Source organism: Haemaphysalis longicornis, unplaced genomic scaffold (genome assembly GCF_048455015.1).
Source record: "Haemaphysalis longicornis isolate Haplotype H1 unplaced genomic scaffold, Haemaphysalis longicornis Haplotype H1 scaffold_7, whole genome shotgun sequence".
Lineage (NCBI taxonomy): Eukaryota > Metazoa > Arthropoda > Arachnida > Ixodida > Ixodidae > Haemaphysalis > Haemaphysalis longicornis.
The window spans coordinates 97857085-97862801 of record NW_027526422.1 but is presented as its reverse complement, the minus strand read 5'-3'; positions in this window follow the sequence as shown (position 1 = coordinate 97862801).

Below are 5717 nucleotides of genomic sequence, written 5' to 3'. Positions count from 1 at the left end.
CAAACCTGTGGCTGAGACAAACCGGTTGACGCTGCCGGTTAACAAATGTGATGGTACCTGTGATGCGAGAATACGAAATATTATTGCGGCGATGTGACGTGAACTTTATATACGGTTGAAGGTACTTAACCCAAAATTTTGTATTTCAATTCATTACGTGCTGTACAGACTAAAAAATATGCTCCGTCTGATTGCCAGGTACGCAGACACTACACCAAAGCGAATAAACAAATTTCCTTCAGCGTCTAAGTCCTGACCACGGTGTGTCCTGGCCTATTCACGCATACGTGGTACCTTTGTAGGCTTAGAAATAAATGACTGGGCTTGGGCCTACAAACAAGGCCCGTGCAGTGATAGTTCGATTAGCCAAGAGTCATAGTTATTCTATTACGGGTTTACATTACAGTGGATATTTTCTTATCAAGCGCTGTTTTCTTTGCTGGAAATAAATTAAGCCTGTAAGCTCCAAACACCACAAATAATGTTTTAGCGCTATCCAGTCCCCCTAGTGGGTACGTGCCAGACACCTTAGGACTTGAAGGCGAATCATCATCATCATCACCTTGCTGACAATACGGGCGACACCACCGCACCACTGGAAGCGTTTCTGTATGTCTCTGCTGTGCTTACTGCGATTGAGTCCGCAGCGCCCATTCTTCGGGACAGCTGTGAAATGCATGCGTTCGGTGCAGATGGAAGCACCCCCAACCAACAACCCCGTAACCGCTACGACGCGAGGATATATAGTATATCGCTCTGATGACGAAAACTTGTCGCAAAAGAGGAAGACATAAGCACGATAGACCTACCAGTCGCATCGCATAGCTAAAAATAAAATGAAATTCTTTTGCATTGTAAATGTCTCTGGATTGTTTTCGTGACTTGTCTCGTCCTATTGCTAGAGATTTTTGTCAAGTAGTTTGTAGATGCTCTCCATACTATTGTATTAACACGAAAGTGTTTTATTACTGGATACACAAAGATTTCCATAACGTCATTACCGTCACGGAATTGACACCCCATAAGCCTGCGACACTTTCTTCGTGCGATGATGGGCCTTACGACCTTTTTTAACTCGTGGCCCTATTGGTGGAAAACAAAGCGCTAAAAAAAAACAGGGACGAAGGAAGACGTAGACGTAGACGTAAAGCGCCGCGCTGTCTACGTCTTCCCTCGTCCCTGTTTATTGAGCGCTTTTGTTTTCCACCAAGATGAACACATACCAACTAGCCAACTTTCCGTTCTTCTGTTTTTTCGTGGCCCTACAGAGATTAGAAAAAACGCACATATTCGATGGACACTTTAAACCAATGGTATCCTCCAGGTTTCAATTTAGTTAAATGATTCAGCTGGAAAGTTGCTGTGGCCAAAATGATTCTACATCTCATTCGTATCCGCATGTCCTGTTTCGATGCTCATCATTACCCCCTTACGCTTTACTAAGAGTATGCATATTTAATTGTTTCGTGGGATTCCAGCTTTCCTAATTTACTTAGTGTTTTAAGTACTGTGAGTGACGGAAATGTTTTAGCATATCATCATCCCACATATGTGTACTAACTATGGCATGAAAGAAAAAAAAAACTATAGTGGTGTCGGGAACGCGTGCCTCCCCCGCATTCCGGAGGTCCTGATTTCGATTTTTACCCACTCCAGGTTGCATTCTACGGACAAAAAATCAACTCGTCGACAAAGCACGAACGTAGTGTCTATTATCTTGGCAACCGTGAGAATTACCGTCAGACATTTCTCACGCCAGTCGCCTCTCATTGGCTAAGCACGCTACGCGGATATTCTATGGGATAAATATTCCCTACGAGAATTACCGCCACCCATTTCTCACGCCAGTCGCCTCTCATTGGCTAAGCACGCTACTCGGATATTCTATGGGATAAATATTCCCTACAAAGCCGTGTTTGCAGCTGCTCCTGCAGCGCTGTGTTACAGTACTTGGTTTTCAACGAGAAGGTTCTGCTTCGAATCCGACATTTCGATGTTTGTTTTTATTTTTTAGCTCTCAGAATTTTTTGGTCATCGGGATTTTGTAATACTTTTTTTGCCCTTGTTTGTACTATATCAAGAGATCGACTCACAGGACTTATAGAATGGGTTGAATTATGTTTAACATGTCGTTGGGCTGGGTTAGATTAGGTTTGTTGCAGTTGCGCTGGATTTGATTGATTTATTGTAGGGTTTAACGCACCGACGCAACGCAGGCGATGAGGCGCGCCGTAGTGGACGGCTCCGGATTAATTTCGACCACCTGGGGATCTTTAACGTGCGCCAAAATCTCGTACACACGGGCGTTTTTGCTTTTCGCCTCCATCAGAAAACCGGCCGCCGCGGCCGGGAATCGAACCCGCGACCTCGTGCTCAGCAGCGCAACGCCTTAGCCACTGAGCCACCGCGGCGGGTCGCGCTGGATTTGGGCAGGTTAGGATGCGTTCGGTTAGGTTACGCTAGGTTCGGTGAGGTTATGTTATATTATGTTACTTTGGGACGTAATATTAAGTAACAAACTTCAGGCGAGCCAGCGTTTATGGAAACTGCCGTGAGAATTTCCCGGAGGTAATTCTCACGGCTGCCGTGAGATTAGACGCAGCCAAGCACGAATGTCATTTATTTTTTGTTACACGCATGGGGTTGAACTGATCGCATCGGCTGCAATCCTTCGTGTGGCCGTTGCTGCGGCCGCGCTCCCAGCCCCGCAACACGATGCGACCCCGCACCGACGTACAGGCACGCCTCCATCAGCCCACCAGGCACGAGGTCAGTGTCAATGTCATAGTGCGTCAGGACCGGGCCGCACGGATCGGCCGACCGGCTTGTTTCCGCCTCCAGGTCTTTGCTGTACAGGTGTCAGCGCCCGCTTCCGAGATCGCCCCCGATGCGACCGCGAACAGGCATGCTGATCAGCCTCAGATCTCCAGGCGTGGCCTCGTCGGAGCTCGAGAGGGTGTCTTTCTTCTGGTCAATACCAGGGATGCTGCCATCCAGGCCAAGGCCGCGCTCCTGTTCTTGAACGCCGGGTCATCGGTGTACACGAACCCGCCCTCGCCACTCGGACCACCAACGACCTCTCCACGTCCCGGCATGCCCGTCGCCCCCAGCTCCACCGGGGTGAACCTGTCGTCCATGCCCCGGTGCGCATTTTCTTCGTAGCTCGGGAGACAGGGCCTGATCGATGGGTGCCTCCGAGAAGAAGCAGTCACCCGGTCCACTCTTCGAGCTTATCTCAGGGGTGGAGACCGTGGAAAGTTCACGGTGCTACTGGACAGGGCATCCTCCGAATCCACAAAGCCGCCCGCGTTGCTGAAGCCTTCTGGGCGCGCCATCGGCGATTCCTTTTCCACTCTGCCAGTCCGGGTGGGCCCGCCGGTTGCACCGAGATCCGAGACGAGTGGAATCGCCGCTCCGCTTTCCAGGCTTAGTGAGGTGGTCAATGCGTTGGGCATCGACCGAATGTCCGCCCCAGAGAACTCGCTTTTGGGCACCAGATGCGTAGAGTTCTTGTGAAATTCCAGCGACGAACGGTTGGCGCTGTCGCGGATGCCAACACCCTCCGTCATCGGGCTACGAAGAGTGGTGCATTGAATTGGACAAGGCCAAGGCACGCAGAAAATGGTTGGCTGGTGCCAAAAGAATGGCTCATACCCACTCAGGGCAATTGGCCAGTAAATGGGCGCTAACTGAGAGAAACAGAAAAACTGGACTTTGGATTAAAAAAAAATCAAGTGAATGCACGAAGTACTCGGTTAAGAAAAAGGTGTGTATAAACGGGAATAAAAAAGATAATAAGTAGACTGCCAAAAAATGATGTGGGGCAGCAAATAGGACACACCAATTATAAAATCAACACTAATAAATAAGGGAAGGATAGGCCGAAGGACAGCCGTGAAAAGTACGTAGAGAAATAAAGCAAGAAGATATGGCAGTGAAGGAGAGGCAGTGAGCGGGAAGGCAGTGGGTACAGGCACAGACATGTTTGATAGAGCAGCCCACCATCTTGATCTAGCAGCTAGTACGGTAGACGGCGAGATTCAGAAATGAATGAATGTACAGCGCGGCAAAGATCCCCGCGGCAAGAACCCAGGACTTTCACCCCGAATGATAAGATTAGAGGAACAGAGATTGGGTAGGCTAATTGATTAAAAGTGTTTTCAAGATATCTTTTTCGTACGGAGGTGAACCGTCGGCAGAAGAGAAAAAAATGTTCTATAGTCTCTAATTTATTTCAAAATGCACAAAGGGGTGAAGGGGCCAGATCGCAGCGGTGCAAATAATAATTTAAATTTGGTACGCCACAGCGAAAGTTAGGCTAACTTCGCATTTGCGTGATTGACTAATCCGCCACTTCAATGAGAACCAGAGTTGCTCAAGCTCTGAACCTACGCACGCAGTTTCAGCCATGCATTGTACGAAGCCTAATCTACGAAAACGTTCCGAGGGGAGGAAATGTATGGGCGGCAGGATTTCTACCACCGGGCCATCCAATGCAAGCCCCGCCAACGTATCTGCCGATTCGTTAATCCAGATTCCAGCGTGTCCGGGCACCCACACCAAACGAAGTTCTCTTAATGATCTAGGCAATAAGTAATTAAGGGCTCGATGTAGGGGAGATCTATTTGGGGACGAAAGAGCAGTGCAAACTGAGAGAGAGTCAGTAATCACTATTACATGTTTGTTAGCAGAATCTAACTTTCGAAGGGCTAGGATAATTGCCAAGTATTCTGCCCGAAAAGGACTAGTGAAGTCAGGTAGGCGGTGGGAAAAGGCCCAATATAAATCGGGAGAAGCAATACCCACGCCTGCCTTCTCATTACGGACTGAGGCATCAGTGGCGATAATGACATGAGAAGGAAAACCTGTAAGGTGATTCTGAAAAAGGCCGGATAAGAGATTCGACGGGAGCAATTTAGCATTCCTGGGGAACCTTTCATCGAAAACTACATCTAAGGATGAGACATGACGATTAGGTACGTTAACAGATAATAGGGCCACACGTAACGGGTCTAGTAAGGATTGTGCCAATATAACTTGAGGGCATTTGTATCGGGGCCATGGGCTGCTGAAAAATAACGACGGCCATGTTACAAAAGCAGTCTGCGGTCTGGTTATGGACGACGCCATAACTCTTAGGAATGCATCAACAGTGAGGAGCGTGCAGGCGGGAGACTAGTGTGGGAGTTCGAGCTTCCATGTATAAAACGCTTATTGGCACATATCGTGGGAGATCCAGACATAGTCTGAGAGCTTGCCGTTCTAGCGTTACCAGCGGCCGAAGTTTGTAATGTGCGCTTCCTGAGAACACCACCCATCCAAATTCAAGGATTGGTCGGACGAACATTCGGTAAATCATTAATAAGGTGTCACGGCGCATACCAAATTTCTTGTGACTAAGGCTTCTCAATAGCGAAACAGACCGCGCACCCTTAGAAGCAATATATTCAATGTGCGGACGCCAATTTAAAGTGTATTCGCATATTATTCCTAGGTATTTTAGGGAATTGACTGGGGAATTGTTTGCTGGCGGTAAATAGGAAAAAATGGAGACTGGGCCACCCACCGGAAAGACAAGGAGAGCACATTTGTCCACATTTAAGTTCAAGCATAGACCATGTAACCAAGCCTCTACGGCTCATAGATAAGTCTGAAGACGTTGGTGCAATATGTGAATGTCTTTGGCTGACGCAAAGAAAGCGATGTCATCAGCGTAA